The sequence below is a fragment of the Heliconius melpomene genome, chromosome 20, assembly GCF_056956725.1.
Source record: "Heliconius melpomene rosina isolate 202511_hmr_F chromosome 20, ASM5695672v1, whole genome shotgun sequence".
Classification (NCBI taxonomy): domain Eukaryota; kingdom Metazoa; phylum Arthropoda; class Insecta; order Lepidoptera; family Nymphalidae; genus Heliconius; species Heliconius melpomene.
Window position 1 is genome coordinate 12413916 of NC_140408.1, and position 18899 is coordinate 12432814.

General features: G+C 33.0%; 1 protein-coding gene and 1 non-coding gene across 3 annotated transcripts in view; one reads left to right on the top strand and one right to left on the bottom strand.

Annotated features, from left to right (window-relative positions):
• Positions 1-414: 414 nt before the first annotated feature.
• The window catches only part of LOC146528055 (uncharacterized), a 50614-nt gene continuing 32129 nt past the window's right edge, over positions 415-18899 (top strand). For both annotated transcript variants that reach the window (XM_085204981.1, XM_085204980.1), the window contains exon 1: positions 415-550. The gene's annotated coding sequence lies outside the window, so the exon portion shown is untranslated. The remainder of the gene's footprint in view (positions 551-18899) is intronic.
• TRNAL-UAG (transfer RNA leucine (anticodon UAG)) lies at positions 6070-6149 on the bottom strand. Its single transcript has one exon. It is a non-coding gene; the product is annotated as a tRNA-Leu (tRNA).

An 18899-nucleotide genomic window follows, 5' to 3' on the forward strand; every position in this document is an offset into this window, starting at 1 on the left:
ATAATACTATAAGAAATCATTTAAAAGCATCGTTTATAATAGATCTGAGTTGCCAAATAAAATTTAAAATTTACAATGATATATTGATTTTATTAACAATATTGCAGCAAGTATTACAACTACAAATAACATGTAGCAACACCAGTAGCTTCTCTTCAATCTCCATCCTCTGCTGTCGCCGTCTGTTGTTAGTGTATATTTTATATCTACCTAGCTGTTTTAATTCAATTCGATAAAATTTCGCCTTCAGTCACAGAAAGTAACTCGTCCCGAGTGATCCTAGGTGCTTCACTTACATAAACACTTATAATGAACCTATTTATGTTTCATGTAATACAGATTTACGTATAATACTCAATAGCTAAACTATTTACTCTTAACATGTGATTATAAATGTAAATAATTAATTAATAACGCACAATATGAACGTGAAAGTATTTAATCGTGGGTGTGATGTGATGTGATTTGGTGCTCCACGGGATTCTTTTTCCTATGTTTTTTTTTATTTGATCGTTGACGTCCAAGCATCGGTCACTGGCTAGAACATAAAGTAAGTGTTATTTTATTTTCTATTAATTATAATTGAAATTTACTCTTGTAACATAAATTACAATATAAATTTATGGCGTTTTTAATTACTGGCTACCGCACATCTGCTTCCAACATGTACATAGTGTATGTATGAGTCATCACAATAAATTTTTAACTTTATTGTTTTTGTTTATGATACAAAACAAAATACAAATGATAATTAACCGCGTCTGTTTCACTTTAAATTAGTGTCAATATGCACAATAACATGCATATAATCTGTTTTGTAAATAAATATTTTATAAAAGCAATATGAGTAAGGCATGAAGAATTTAATAATGTCAGCGTATGCAGTATAAATAATTGATTAAGCATGAATATATTGTTTATCATCATAAGATCTTTATAACTAAGTCCATATTTAGACCAAATTGTGCTAATTATTGAATCCACAATAAGCCTAATGAATTATTAATAAACTATTTTTTATATGACTACATGAATATAAAACATTTTTTTTATTATGGTTTTGCATTCATTATTATTCATATTAAATGTTAAACTAAATTTGGTTAAATAATGTATAATTGAGTTAATTAAAACTGAATTTACTCTGAACATTCTCATTATAAAAACACTTTTGAATATCGTCATTGTTGTTTATTTTAATGTAAATCTAATAAAAATTAAAAGTTAAACTTATTTTTGATACACCTATTTTAAATCTACACTAAAATTATAAAGCTAAAGATTTTCTTTAATTGGGCTTGCTGATCTTGGTAATCAGTGGATCAAATTCAAAAAATATTTTTGTATTATACAACACAAATAGACATACAGCATTTCTCTAAACTCTGTGTCTCTAAAGTCTGGACTCTACAGTCCATTTATTGAGAAATGCTATAGACTATATTACATCACTTTAATCATGTCAATGTGGGTCACCAGATGCTGGCACCTGCGATCAGAGTTACTTCCCACATATATGTAAAATATGTCATGTGTCATACACAACTCTCATTTACTTCTATTTGACCATGGAAGCAAAGCTGTCTTATACATTCTGCCCAAATGATTTTAATAATAATCTTTGTAAAATTGAACTGTAAATAACATATTTTATACAGGTTTTATATACCTAGTATATTGTTGCAAAAAAAAAACAATAGAGACTGATTCTTTTATTATATTTTTTAAAATAATGCATAAAAATGTTACATTTAATTAAGTACATCATTGTTTATTTAAAAATGAAACCTAGAATATAATAGAAAGTCTATTTAATTTTCTGACAATGAGAAAGTAATGTTTTTGTAATTTATGTCATATAATAAAAAATCCTTTAAAATAAAATATATAAAAGTAGAAAAAAAATGCAATTTAAGTATGATAATATTTTGTGCAAATTTATAAAAGAATTTGGACATATGTATTTTTGTATGCTTCACACTGTATGCAACATATAGCTGGGTAGGCACAGCAAACCAACTTGTGTTAAGACACTTTCCCCACATAGCCCAATGTGCGAGACATTGTATGGTGAGTGCGGAACTCAATGCCGCTCTTTGTCTGAATGAAAGGGATATGAAAATAATTGTCTTGTGGCAATGAGCAAAAATCCATGACTATTGCATTTACAGTGTAACTTTATCCTTCTGTTTTTTTTGTGAAAAATGTATAGGAAAAAAAACATGTGTAATAATTAAATATATATATATATATATATCACAAATATATATATATATATATATTTATGCTTTTGTTATTCTATCATAATAAGAATATTGTTACAAGTTAATAAGTATGTAACTATATATTATCTTCCAAGATGTTAACAATTTTATGATTAAAAGATTGCAGTATTTTTTTTATCATACAAATATTATATTGAATAAATGTTGACTAGAAAAATAACACAAAATTCAAAATTCTACAAAGAAAGAGTAGTTATCTTAAAGCAAACAGTTTAGCGGGGAGCTTCCTAAGTGCAGTCTTTAAGCGGCAAGGACTATTTAAACACTCCACCTATCTGTCAACACTTTAGTTGTGCTGCAAATTTGCAAGGAACGTTGCAGTTTACGTTTATTATGGTCTTTTTGTTCTTGTGTAAGTAGTTGAGGCTAATGTGGTGTAATGGAACAGCATTTCAATGTAAGCACAGCAGTTGTAGATTGAATTTCAACTCGGGGATTATTCCATTTGGTAGACAATGTCTTGTTGGGGTACTGCTACTTTTTTTTAAGCTTCACATTGTGGTCCGCACATCGCAGGGGGCTCCCCCAAAGAGAACATGAGAAGCTAGTGTTAAAACACTTCCGTTCTCCACCTTCTGCTGGATTCTGGAGATATTTCGCATTGAGTACCGAAACTTAACGCCGCGCTGTGCGTCGTTGAGTGACCAGAGCGAGCAAATGACACTATTAAGTATTTCCTTTCCTCGAGTGGGAATCGAATTCACAACCTGTCACGTTTACACCGGCACGCTGGTGTCCGTGCGCCGCGACCTGCCTCAAAAAGTTACTTTAAACGATTTTGGGGAATAATTCGAGAATTGAAGTCTATTAACACTAGGTTCTCTTTTCCTATCCTGCTATATGCGGAAGATATCCCGAAATACATATTTATGTACATAGTGTACAATAGACACTTATTCTAGTAATGATCGATAATTTGTGTCAGCAAAACGCTATCAGACAACATTATGCTCGGAATAGATTGATAATAAACATGTTTTCTAATACATTACGTCAAATTATTATGATTTAAGTGGAAGATTGTTTAAGTTATTTGTATGGATAGGTATATGATGTTGTCTTTCATTATATGAAAGTAATATTAAGTAATTAAGTTATTCTATTTAGTTATTAGGCCTATGTCCAGTAGTGGACGTTGAAAGAGTGATGGATGGATGGATGGAATATTAAGTATAATATTATATTATTATGAAGTCATTTAAGAGTTCCCTTTGAGTGGAGTTAAGTTTCATCATATGGTTGTAAAATCTGTTGTCTGCTGTAAGTTTGCTAAGAATTTTGATCTGATAGTTAAATTGCTTTACGCTGTATCCCGCGTATAGTTAGCAGGTTAGGCAGAGGGAACGTACTGTTCAGACACTTAATTCCGTAACCACTGACAACTTTTTGAGACATTACGTGTTGAGTAGCAGAACTCAACGCCGCACTTTGTTTTGTGTACCAGCGAGAGGAAATGAAAACAGACACATGGGACGTTCTAAGTGCGGGAGGTAACTGCATGTACAAAGGGTTGCAACGAAACGACGGACGTAATGACATAGCCCTTGTCGATAAAGGATTTATCCAACAAAAACATAATTTCAATTTGAGCCAGTAGTCCGTGGTCTAAGCGCCCTCAACCAAACAAGCAAAGCTGAAGGGCTCTTTATAAGTAGTAGTTTTGATAATTAGTCGTGGAATCCTATGCTGGAAATTGTTATCTAATCAGATAGAGAAAAAAAAAACTTTAAATTACGTCGCGATTGTACTAATTTCTTCATTGTTTTCTTCGTACTTCGATGTGATTTTTAAAAGGATATCAACGTTATCCTTTATTTTAACAAAATAAAAAAATAGCAGATGTATTTTTGCAAATAATAAATAAAAAAAATCACATTATTTATTTTTTATGTGATTTTTATAATGTGCTATATATTTTAGAAAATTAAAATAACTAATATACAATAAGTAATCACCTACAGTCCACCTACCTAACCACACCACTACTAAGTTTTTTTATGGAAATTTGATCTATACACAATGAAATATACAAATTTCGATTTAAAATTAAATTGAACCTCCACCCACCTTCATACAACATACGTATATAACGTAAATATAGTATTACCCTTGAAGCGTCAACGCACGCTTATCTCGCGTCAAAGGTCCTGATGAGGAAACCATTCGTCATAATAATTGCAAGTGTGTAAAGTTTGTGTTGTACTACCTTCAATGATTTATAACGACGTGTGAAGCTATGAAATGTTTTTTTTTTAATTTATTATTTTTAGTCGCGTTGAGCCTGTTGTAGTCAGTTAGTTATTTTTGTAACGTTTTCGTGTTCTTTTATATTATATGAAAACATTTATTATCCGCTGATATACCTACATTTCATAAAAAAATTGCCTCTCTATTATCGTGCTTTCTGTTTTCGGAATGAAAAATATTCGTCTATTTAAACGTCTATTTAAATTTTATTATTTTAAATTATATTTTTTTTACAATTAGTTTTAATAACATGAAGAGATCCTAAAAAAATATTCTACCGTATTCTGAAACTACTGTAATAATACGATTCATTATAATATCTTCGAAAACTATTTCAATTCCCTGTATTACTAATTTTTTTTCAATCATTGTTTTTAGGCGATGTTGCGAGTCTTATTGCATAAAAAATCCTTTAAAAAAATATTTATCGCTGAATATAGCGCGCTACATCCAATGGACGTTTCTAACGAGAATGAATTTATATAACGTTTGAGCCTGAGCTTCCGCGAAATGTATAAAATATTTAGCACATGGCGGTGCGAGTTAAATACAGTTAGGATAACATCGAGATATCAAAATGTTTGGAATTTCGCTTCCACTTTCATTGTACGTAGGTATTGCACGAGGCAGTTGTGAGTTCGAATTCGAAGTGAGGTGTGAAAAGCTTAATTTATATGTGAGCTTATGTGATAGTCTATCTTTTGTCTCAACTTTTTTTGGGAATTTGTCAATGTTAAAGAACATAATTACGCAGAAGAAAGGTGTCAATCACATTGTAAGCGCGATAGTTATGGATTCTATTCCCACTCGGGGGAATATTCATAGACCTAATCTATAAATAGTTTAGTAACTAATAGTTGGGTAACTCAACAGTTACTTATCTTGGTCAGACGATATTACATTCGTCATAACAATAAAAAAATGAGAAAGTATGCGAAAGATCAACATTTTATTAAAAACATTACGACTGAATTGTATGTATGTATGAAAGTGAAAACTTCCGTTATAAGAGATCGTGGCTGTGATTCATTACGTATTCTGCCTAATCGCAACTGTCATCATTGTCATATCTTTGTTTTATCTGTTTTAGATAAGTTTCTGTTAAATAAACCAGATGAATATCTTTTTATATCTTATCTATGTATATGTTGTGAGAAAAATGTGTAATTTTTTTAATCATTAAACTGGATAAGTGATCGTTGGACCAATGTCTTGGATTTTGTATTAGTAGTTGATGTTACTGCATTGTTTTTAAATATAGTAAGAAGTAAAGTAAAAATACATAATTTAAACGTAAAAATCATATGAGAACTTTTTTATTCTTATGTATTTATTATTATGTGATAAAGCACAAAGATGGACATCCAATTTTGTTAAAAGTTAAATATTATAAAAAAAAAAACATTTAAAACTCTCTATGGATCTCTATCATAATTTTAACAATAATATACCAAAATAAATTAGGAAAATGAAAAATAAAAGTTTAAATAAATATAAATTAAAAATAAAAATTAAAAGAACAATATAAAAAAAGATTTGACAGCGGTGGGATTCGAACCCACGCCCTTTCGGACTGGTGCCTAAAACCAGCGCCTTAGACCGCTCGGCCACGCTGCCTTATACATTATACGACGAAATTACCATACAGTATCGAGTTATTAGAATGTATTAAATTTATTCTTTATCTTTTGTAGAGATGTATTTTCTTAAACAGCTTTTTTTTAATATAATATATAAATGTTAAAGAAAAATAGCTATATTTTATATGTAGAAGCGACTTTGAACCCATTGTGGTGCAGTGGGATAGTGACACTAGATAATTGTGGACTCACTCTTTTATCGACAAACCGCGGCGTTGGGTTCCGTTACTCAAAACTGCCTTAGTAAATTGAGCGGTGCTTGGTGAACTGAATGTCTTAACACCTGGTTCCCCTTGCTTACCTCAGTACGTACATCCAAAATAGACATTACAAAACTGTGTTCCAAGCAGCACTTGAACTCACTACCATTAACGTGTAAACATTACACTGGCACACAATGAAAGTCGTCAGCTTTAGAAAATATAAAATAAAATAATGTTTTAGCATTTTCTAGTTTTTTTTCCAAGCGTTGCGTAGCGTTGTATAATACCTACATATAATTTAATTTTGCTAAGTGTACTAGGGAGGGTAGTCTCGTTGGGTAAATAACCAAATTATGAAAACATAGCTTTGGCGCGCGGTTTTTTTCTTAGATTTTTTAGGGTATGAATTAACATAATAATAAGTGTGTAGTGGTGTTTTTCCGATATCACAGACCAAGGAATTTTCAATTTTATGATTTTTTTTCTTTATTTAGTACTGTGAGTTTGCACTTCTTGGCATTTTTCATAATTATTTAAATTCGACGGGAAAGTACCCTGTAGGCTTTGATTATGTGACGAATTTCATATATATATTTTTTTCTGTACAATGACACCCCCACGTCATCTTGAGAAAAATGGACATAGCAAAGAGACCTTGAGTTCTCCATTCAACGTGACACTGGCGAAGTGATTTTGTGCTCAACTGTCACTCTCGGAACGCCATAATAAAAAGACTAGAACAGCAAAGAAACAGACAGACATAAACGGATAATATAGTATAGGATTATAAGGGATTCCGTCTTGCATAGAACCCTAAAAACAAGACATGTAGTTCTTCTAATACAAAAAATATAATTATATCTATATATGTACTAAAATAACAAGCACTTGTCAGACAGTGATCGACCCTCAACGTAAAGTCAAAGTAGAAGTCTTGAATATAAAATACAATAGTGTAAACTTTATATCAGCGAACTGAAGAGGTCTAGACGAGTATTTAGTTTAGGGCTTCGCTTGATTGAGAGGTCGTCGACATTCAATCGATGGATATAACCCATAGGGGTGGTTTGCACCCCATATATAGCGTGCGTCATATTTTATTAGTATTATTATTTTTAATTTTTAGACGTGTCATGGCTTAATGGGTGTGTGATTGTGATGGTTGTGGGTTCCATTCTGATGTACGCTAGCTGAAATTATTTTTTATATTTTTTTATTTCTCCTCTCTAGTTAAGATGTAGCGTGGCGTTGAGTTACTCCACTCGACATCCAATGTCTCGAATTCGTTCTTAAAGTGGAGAACAGAGTGTCTTCACAGACAGAGTTTTTTTAGTATTTGTTAATTTTTTTTTGTATTTTGAAATGATATGAACATCTCTAAAATAAGTCGAAACCAGAGTTCAAAGAAGTGCATCAGTTCTGTTACTGAATAGGCTCTATACTGAATACCTCTACACGTGTATATAAAAGCTTTCAAACATCGCTACACATTTCCATTTCCTTGTTCAGGAGTTATGCGAACTAACAAACAAACTGATAAATTAATTTTGCAACTATTCTCATTCCATACGCAATTGTGTTACTTCTATTCATACCTTTTAGTTCGTCTCTATTGCGATGGTACAGGGTTCATGTAGAAGTTGGAGCTTTAGTTTTCATACTATGGTGGGCGTCCGGCGCATCCTGTTCGTAACTTTTGTTAGTAATTTGTAAGCTATATGTGTTTGTATATCGTTCATACTGTTATATAGTTGCAATGAAAGAATTAAGGAATTTTCGGATACTGATTGATAATACTGATTATTAAAATTAAATCAGCTTCACACTGTATACTGCCCACAGTAGGGAAGGCAAAGGGAACCTAGTGTTAAGATTCTCCGTTCCTCATTTTCCGCCGAATTCTAGAGTTATGGCCGGTTGGTGGAACACAACGCTTTCCCTAGATACCAGAGCGAAGAAATTGAAATATTAATTTGAATAAATATTTCATTTCCTCGAGTGGGGATTGAACCCACAAATAGTCGCGTTTATAATTACACACTTGTGCCCCTGCGACCACGACTAGCCTCAAATTATTGATTATTATATAAATTTAGAAAATCAGTAATAATAAAAGTCAATAGTCAGTTCTTTGTAAAAATTGCGTGAATGCTAAGATACACTCCACAGCTGCACGCTCTTTCCCGCATATAGTCCCCCGCCCCAAGTTTTCGAATAAATTATAATTACTCATACCCCCGAATAGGAATCGAACACAAGCGTAGCTTTAACAGACTCAAACGCTGTGACTCTGAGCTGCAACGGGCTCTTAGATATGGTAATCTATATATATAAAAGGACTTGTCCTCACTGACTGAGGTAAGACGCACACACAGCCGTAACCGCTCATGGTAGAAACGTGAAGTTTGGACAGATGTTTACTTTCATAATCTGGACATCCACTAAGAAGGGATTTTGAAAAATTTTAACCCTAAAGGGGTGAAATAGGGGTTGAATGTTTGTATGGAAAAAAGTTTAAATCGGCACCGATTCTTATAAATTTTTAAATTCAGACTCTTGAAAGTATTTAATTGAACACGTGTTTCATGGTTTTATAGAATTCACCCCCTAAGGATGCAAATAAGGGGTTAAAAGTTTATTGGAAAAATCTTTAAAACACCACCGATTTTTATAAAATTTGAAATTTAGACTCTTAAAAATATTTCATTGAACACATGTTTCATGGTTTATTAGAAGTCACCCCTAAATACGCAAGCGAAGCTGCGCGCGTCCGCTAGTCATAGATAATCATAGAAACTTATTCTATTGTTTCATTTTAGTATCTAATCGGTGAGATAAGACTTATCAATGCTTTTGCCTGCGCTTATTCTATTTAGATATTCTTGTTACCACACTCAGAGATATTAATTAAGACTTAATTAACGTTAAATCGACACAAAACTTACCAGCCGCTTTTAGAATGGTACGCCGACAGGACCTAGTTAAGACACTTCGTTCTCCATTTTTGGCCAAATACATTTTCCGCCGCCGAGACTTAATTACCGACTTAATGTCAGTTAAACGCTAATTGATATTTTTAATTTCATGTAATGAATTAAATCTGAAATCAATCGATTTTCCAATATCGTACTAACAATTTCGTGATTTCACTCTACAGCTAGAATACCAGACAATCCTAACACATTTCAAGACAAGACTGTCAAATAATTTCCTAGACCCGTCTTAGTGGTATATTTCGGCAAGTTGAAATATTGTCTCTATATTATTAGAGTAAGAGAGAATGTTGTGTTAAGACACTCTGTGCTAAAAATAAACATTTATTTATGACAACGTCTAATAATAAGATATGACGGTTATGGGTTCGATTCCTATTTTTTTTGGGCAATTTATTATATATTCACTCGAAACAAGATAAAATGCGGCATTGAGTTTCGCCACCGAAGGTTCGGTAATGTACGGGGAACGGAGTGTCTTAACACTCGGTTTCCTCCACCTACCTACGGGATACAGCGTGAAATAAAGTATTATCACGGTATTTTAAGCAGAATTCGTTTTAAGTATTTAGCAGGACAGTGAAACAGAACTAGCATTGCGTAAGTCACCTCAATTTCCACCCGTTTAGATATTGGTTTTCATTGCGGAAATAAACGCCGCATTGTAATTTACACCTGCAACCGCACCGTTCAGTTAGCTAAGTCTGAAATGGGACATCTTGGTGAGGTATTTATTAATATCGTCGCTTTAGTGGTGTAGAGAGTCGACCCAAAGATTCCAAGTTGGATACGATCAACAATAAAGTGGTATGATAATTTAGAAAAAATATACTTCATTTGTTTGTAGAACGTCTTCCAAAAGTGAAATATTCGTCGGTGCAGCGTTAGAGAGTACCTAGTGCTAAGACACTCTATTTTCTCCTCCTCACACTTAGCTACTTTCCCTGGAATTTTCTAAACATTGTTGTTAAGTGGTGGAACTTAATGCCGCTCTTTGTCTACCACACCGGTAAAATAAAAAAAAAATACAATCATTCTTCCGACTGGGGATGGAACCTACGACCATCACGTTTGCAATCAGACGTTGTTTCACTGCGCCACAACGGAAAAAAAAAATATATTCATATTTCTCACTTATTTATGCATATTGTATGAGATACAAAGATTTGTCTCATCACATTCTAAGAGACTGTCCGGTCCGCAATCAGCTAAAAGGAATGCTCCATATCCATTCCTATTGTTCATTTGGACATGTATAGTGAAATGCCGTTCTTAATAGCGACTAGTGATGAGCCGCGGTTTTACTCGCTTGGGATGGCTTTTCGCATTTTTAAGGAGTTTAAGGAGAGACGGAGAGTGTAAGTAGATGTAAATAGTCCTTCGTTATTATTAATTCCATGCGTTTATATATGTTTCATTTTAAGTAAAACTTAATGTTTATAACTAATTTCATCACGTCCCAAAAGTATGCAGGTTCAATTCCCTTAAGACGTAGTAGGTATTCTACGTGACAACAACTAACTGTCAATCTCGACTCAAGTTCAATAGTTATCGCTCGAGTGATTTACGTCGTCGGTTGCATGCGCGCATACTGATTAAGATGACGTTGAAATGCTAGTAGGGTGCCTTTGTATGTTTGTATGTATTTGTATATAATAAGTAGCTTTATTAAATTATTTTGTGGTTTGGGGTGACTGGGTGTGTGTGGGTTCGATTCCCACTTGAGGAAATGAAATATTTGAGTTTTCATTTCTTCGCTGTTGTGTCGCTGCGTTGAGTTCCGTCATTTTACACGCTATGTCTCCGATATCTCATGCACAAGAGAATCGTGTCGGTAAAATTGTATCTTCTCAAAAAATGGATGAGCACATACAGAATAAACATTACATAAATAATCACTTTAAACAGATCGAACCCACGACTTTCACCGTACTATTCCACCACTAAACCTATGTCTAATCGAGTCGGATACAAATTACAATAATCGATTAACATAGCATTATAATTACTAATTAATTACTCATTAGTCACGGCGAAGTCGATTAAATAAAAAAAAAACAATGTTATGTCACGGTCGAGACCTACTCAACCCATGTTTGGATTTAAATGATTGTTATGGAAACAAGGACTTCTTATATATACATATGTATGTATGTATGAATGTTAAATGGAGGATAATTTGAATAGCATTGTGTAAAGTCGTAGGTTCAAATAATTTTCACTATTGTGAAATTCAAGTGTGTTAATGGAACGGAGTGTCTTATCACTAAGTTCTCGGGTTCCGTCTACTTTTCGTGCTATGTGCGGGATACAGCGCGAAGAAGAAAAAAAATTATACAGTCAAGTAGAGCGGAAAATGCAACTCTAGTTATGCATATCACTAACATAAAGCAGTTAACAGAATATATTTATCAATTTTCAATTGAAGAGTCCTAAATCCTAATACTTCCATAAGAAAACGTGTGTGACATAAACGCAGGAGACAGGACAGACAAACTGACGGTCAGCTCGTCCAATCCTAATTGCCTTTTTATGGTTTTCTTCTTTTTTTATCCAACATGGATAAAAACTGAATGAAATGATAAAATAAATAATAAAGAATCCGAAACTGACGTATGTAGTCAAGTACAACTGCGCCAAGACGGTGTCCTACATTAAATTCTAAATAACGATTTTCCTTTGAACTTTCAAGAGTTTAACAGTTGGTTTAAATATAAATAATGTTTTGCATTCAATGTGTGTCAGTCGGTTACACTTGTACGTCTCAAGTGATTTCGTCATTTTGGTTAGTCTACATATTAAATTATATAGGTTTAAATTGTATTATATATGAGATTAACTTGTTAGTTCAGTGGTTAATGAATCTTACTAGTAAGACAGAGGTCCTAGGTTCCTTATCTTCCCCTTAATTTAAAGATATTACTTTTTGATTGCGCTTTGTATTTCTAAAATATATTTTATAAATATACGTTCCCTCAAGCTTGTATATGATTATGAATATCCATAATCGTTTCAGAGTGTAGATATTTACTTATAAACACACAACTACGATATAGTGTAATTGAGTACATTTTCATTTAAAACTTAATACACTTATCATTGAGAACATAGTGTCTAAACATTAAGTATTTTCTGCTTAAAAGACAAAACAAGCGAAGGACAAGACAACGCGCAGCATCGTTACCGCCACTCTACACGTAATATCTTGAAAATTTCGCAAAAACTAGGCAACGGAGTGTCTTAACACTAAGTTTTGTCGGCCTACCCTGTCAAATGCGGGATACAACATGAAGCTAAGAAACGCAAAGATAAGAGAAATGTAAATTATAAACCTATCTTTTGATTGTAATTTGTAAGCCGCATATCGTTAGTTGATTTCCGTACAAACAATGCATTTATTTTTTATCCCTTAATGGCTGATATCATTCCTGCCATTAATGTCATTAAAAGTGCTGTACAATAAAAAAGATCCATAGTAAACAAAAAATAAATAAATAAAAGAAACTCTTTTGTTTATTTTGACGTATTCATTTTATAGCTTCCCTAATATTTCATTCACAAAACTAAAATAGAATATGCGCACTGCGCATACAGACATAACATCTTTATAATGTAAATGTTAGTTTTTTTTTAATAATAAAACACATAAAAAATTTTACGGCCGCAGAGAATATAAAAACTCTTTGCACGTATTTTAGGCTGTATGTTGTAACACATGTTGCTAAAAGGACTACTCTCCATGCAGGTTCGTTGTGCCGCGATACTTTTATTTGCAGGTCTTAAATTATGCGTGTGCATACGTGGAAAAAAAAGAGTGTTTAAAAAGCGCGGGAAACGAGCTCGTGCCCCGCCATAATAGAATGAAGAGCCCATTCAAATTTCGAATTAATTCAACATGGCGGATTAGGGAAGTCACTTTTACGATGTAAATTTGTTTTCGTGTGTTCAATTATAATAAGTTTAATACGAATAAAATATATTATATATTTAAATGGAATATTATATATTTGGACCGTTAAAAAGTTGTGATCTCATTTTTCATATGGTCGCTAATCGATTTATTAGTTAATAGTATATATTTTATTTTTTACCTATTTTTCCATATAGGTAATTAATAAATTCATTCTTTCAAATTTACTCATAATATTTATTAGAATAATCCGATTTTGAACCGACGTCCTGTAACTATCTTTAACAGCGTTGTACCACCAAATCTATGAGTATAATTCTTTACATCCTATTTTTAATACAGCTACCGGTGATAAAATATGATATCGGTACATTTTATGACCGCTGATCTGAAATCTAAATAATGTCATGTTGTTTACTTTGGGACGTCAATCTATGGCTTTTCACAAGGACAAGTGGCGCAGCGGCACTGTTAACGCGATGGTTGTGAGTTTGTTTGTTACTTGCTCAGCTTGCGCAGTGACAAGACAAAGCGTAGCGTGGGGTTTCGCCATTCAACATGCAATGCCACGAAAATTGGGCGGAAAGCGGGCAACGGAATGTCTTAACACTTACATTGTGAAGCTAAAGAAAAATGTCAAGTATTATTCGTATGTTACGGAGGAGAGGTTAGTGATAAACCACTTTGTAGGACTTAAGAAACGTATTTTATTTATTCAAAGTCAATTACACTTTCATTTCATTCGGCAGCTTCGCGCTCATTTAGAAAGAGGACAGCCCAGTCTCTTGGCTCTAGATCTCTTCGTCTTCCCTTTTATATGAGGGATACAGAGTGAAGCTAAGCTCAGCTTTTTTCATTAATATTTCATTAAAAAATCTAAATAGAAAAAATAGTATTTTTCATGAATATTCTATATTGTCGATAGTAGTTCCCAGCCCTTCACTAAACTCCACGTATGGATTCCAGCCTATTGTTTCTTTCCGCGTTTATTAGGCTCCATCAGTCTGCGTCGATTTTTTTTGTTATTGATCCGTTTCAAATGAATTCTGCGAGATGGACGGATGGTTTTGTGAAATGTTTGTTATTGTTGGAATTGGTATATGTAATCTTTTATTTTTTTTATTTTGCGCATATCTTGGTAATTGGTAATACACTACGTTCCCTATTTGGTGCCTAATTTTTGAGGCTTTGCATTTTGAGTGGCGGAACTCAGCACCTCGACCTACTTACCAGAGTGTGAAAATGAAAATAATTGAAAGAATAGAATATAATCATTTCTTCGAGTGCCTAGATCAAATCAGCAACCGTCGCTTTTACGATCACACGATGACCTCAAATCACATAATATACATTTTTTTAAATATTTGGTCACTATATTATAACGGAAGTAAAAAATGACTAGTTTTTTTATTGGAAATATTAGGTTGTTTTTAATATATTTTTTAAATTGCTAATTGTTTCTCGGGGGAGAACATAGTGATAAGTCACTCCACCTAGTGTTGTCGCATCTCAAGTATTAATTTATAAATCTAAAAATATTAAAATTGTAAAAAAATAGTATTTTTACTAAAAAAAAAACTAAAACTCCTAAGGGATACTAAATTCAGCCGTCTCTTGTTAGACATTCGTTCCATATATCACTGTTAAACGGTCCCCAGAGGAGACGGTTCAACTTCAAGTAATAAACGGTTATATATGGATTTTGATTCTAACAGTATTATAGTTAGAATAGAATGATTAATTTAATGTGGAATGCTATATTGTGCTGGGAACCTGAAACGCGGTGTTAGGTTACGCCATTCTATGTACAACATTTGTAAATGAACGTAAGCGTAAGTAGTGGAAAGTAGAGTGTCTTAACACTGTCTATATCCTGCTATAGGTGTTGTGAATGTGCGTCAAGTGAAAAAAAAAGGTTCTGGAGGCATTGCGCGTGGAGTGACGGAACTTAATTCCGTGCTTTACCTCGACTGAAACTGGAAATATAAAATATTCCATTTCCTCAACTGGGAATCGAACCCACAACCAGTCGAGTTAACAGTCACCGTTTTGGCCCCTGTGCCACGATTATAACGTCCTCGATAAGAGACTATCTTAAACAAAAAAAAGATTTTTTCAATTGAAACCAGTATTTCTTGAGATCAGCGCATTCAACCAAACAAATTCTTCAAAATCTTATTCTCTATCTCTTCTTTTATAATATTCTAATAAAAATAGAGTAGGTGTACGTAGTTGCGTAATATACACTAAGCGGGAACCAAAGTCGCGACCTTGTTCTTACTGCGGTAATCTGCGGCATTGTTGCGTAACTATCGGTCTTTTATATTGTATAGAAGTAAGATGAAATTAAATTAATTTTTATACTACTTTATTGAGTGATGGTATAAGATTACTGTTTAGTACTATAGACTACAATGTAATGGCATGAAAGAACCTGGACATGAGAATAGAAATTCTCTCATCTCTCATCTCTCTTTTCCGATTGCTAAGGGAGTAATGTTCTTTTTAGTCTAAGCTCTTATAGGAAAACTTCATATGTAGCTTTCACGCTTTTTCCTACGAAGCGGGGTGGACAGATGGAATTCAGTGTTCGGATACTCCTTTCTCGCACTTTCCTTTAACGCACATACGGTGCTGAGTTCCGAAACTTAAAACGCAATATCTCAAAAAAAAACAATGATATGTTTATTAAAACGTATGGCAATGAAGTTGAGAAGTCACGTGACCTCACTTAATTCAATACTATTTTGAAAATTTTAATTAACGTCGTTGACATTTTTTTAAGCACTTCTTCTATGGGTATATAAAATTATAAAAATATTTTAATACATATATTCTTCTTCTTTCAAGTAGATGCTAGAGTGTTCAAAAAGGCAATAAATAATAATTTTATGTTTTATATTTATGTATATTGACAGCACACATAATGTCTTGTAGTTAGTTGTAGTTCATGTGACGGTTGTGAGTTCGATTCCAACGCGGAGAAACTAATTATCGTTTGCTTGCTCTAGTAAGTAAGACAAAGCGCAGTGTTGAGTTCCGCCTCTCTAAAAAAAAAGCAATGTATCGAACATATGTAAATATTTTAATTTATTAACTGTTTACTCTGCAGTTCCTGTCTAAACATTGCGTGTTATATGGCGGATTCGAACTTATATTATACATAAGTATATAACTGTAATTTTAATATACTTTTTCCCAATTGCGATTGAATTCAAAACTACCACTAGCATCATTTAGATGTAAGTAACAACTGTGCCATTTGGGTTTTCTTTATGTTAACCTTATAGTGCCCACAGAGATATTTATAGCATCGCATCTCTCTCTAATACCTTACAGAGAATCTACTTGACATATTTTGTACCTTTACATAGAAGGTTTTATATTGAAAATAGTTTTTACTTATGACTTCGCCCCCGTATTCAAATGGGAATAACTAAGAGCTGTGTATGACACATATTATGACATGACACATTATATATCTATAAATAAATATGGCATCTCAAGATCGATCTCAAACTTGAGAGCGGTTTAGAAATGCGGGTTAAGTGCCCGGAATAATGGTGATCGTAGGTTTTTGGTTTCAATTGTATGGAAATGAGGATGATATAATATAGCCCATAGCCCTCGATAAATGGACTATCCAATGGAAAAGGAGCTTTTTTTAATCCGAATCATTAGTTTCTCAGATAAGCGTGTGCTACCAAAAAAACAACAAATAGATTAATTAAACTATTTTAGTTTTTAAAATTATTGGCCGAAATAATTTCTAATAGTAAAAGAGTATTGTTTAAAACTATTGTAAAAATCTAGAAATAATTAATTTCAATGATTTATTCTATTCTATGAATTAGATGTATTTGTATTTATTCAAGTATAGCTTATTCCTATATTAAGCGTATTGGTGTTTGAGGTCTGTGAAAATCGCTTCATTGCAGATTTATAAATAACGTCGGTAATAGGTAGTGTTTGCAGAAAAAATAATTTGGTGTTTTTATTTTTTATTATCTCATTTTGTAGGTAAATTATGTGCCAACTTAGTGAAAGGCCGTTATTTACTTTTTATAGACTTTAGTACGTTTTTTTTGTGAAAGCCAAGATATTTTTCGCCTCTTGCCTAAAACTAACGAAATTCTTGTAAATTTACACGACTTTTTTTCAAGCTTAGTATATGCCTGATGATAGGCAGAGAAAATCTCGTGTAAAGATCAAGACAATTCTTTAAAACTAGGTTTTTTCTGTCTATCCTCTAATGTTTAGGATACAGCGAGAAGCTAAAAATGATAAAAAAAAAACACTTTCCTGAGAGAAACAATATAGTCAGATGCTGTCCATTTTAAGAACGCAACGAAGTCAACGCTATATCGAATTCCAATTATAAGTAGTTCAATTCTGATCGGTATACTATTTAATTTCTCGTCTTATCCCCTTTAAAAATCATTTCGTGAGGGTGCTTATTCCCATTGAAAGTACATCAATTTACGTTAGTTATGCTTTCCTTTATTAAAGCGTTTCTTTGTATCGACTACATATTTATTATACTATTTATTTTATACGATGCTTAGGGCTTCAATTTGAAGAAAGTTTATATTTCTGTTATAATAATTTCAATAAATTAGACACAAAATGCAGTTTTTCTATTAGTTTTTTCACTCTTGTTGCAATACTTTAATACGACTACGATTGGAACTTATAGGTCATAACTAAGGTGTGTACGATGAGCCTCATGGCTCTGTGGATCAAAGCTTAAAGTCTTATTAAAAGTTGGCATAAAAAAGCGCAATATTCGAAAATCTATATATTTTTTAAATCCAATGGAAACGGGTACAAATGGTTTTATTAATTTTACTTTTTAATGTCCACGCAAAGTTGCAGGCGACGAATAGTGGAATACAATATTGACATGCTGTCGATACAACGTAGGCGTAAGCCACTATCGATCTTTGCCGACTCCAGGTAGTCTTGTTGGGGCTTTTATATTTTACTATAAACTATATAGGTATATATCGAGGCCGTAGTGGCGTAGGTGCACAGGCGTGTGAATGTAAACGCGACAGTTGTGAGTTCGATTACCATTTGGGGTAATTAAATATTTTTTTTCTCCATACAACGTGACATTAGCGAAGTGAATAGTGCTCAACTGGCACGCTCGAAGCGCCATAAATAAAGAACCGGACCGAATTAAATATTTAATATCTTAATTTCCTCGCTCTGGTATCGAAGCAAATAGCGGTGTTGTGCTCCGCCACTGAACACGCAATGCCTCAAGGATTTAATCAATCAAATGTTGCGTTGTTCTCTATATTAAAATTTCTATATAATTTAGCTATAAATTCTATATTTTATATAGAGGCATTGTGATTAAAGCTTATTTTAGTATTAATGGAATTTTTATAGCCTAGATAATACTAATCTACGTCCATAAAATTATTTATATTTTTTGTAGCTTCACGCTGTATCCCGCTGTAGCAGGGTAGACAGAGGGGTACCTGGTAACCCAGTGTTGATTTACTCTGTTCACATCAAGACACTCCGTTCTCTACATTCCGCCGACTTCTTGAGGCATTGCGGGTGGAGTGGCGGAACTCAACGCCGCGCTTGTTCTGGTTACTAGAGCAAGG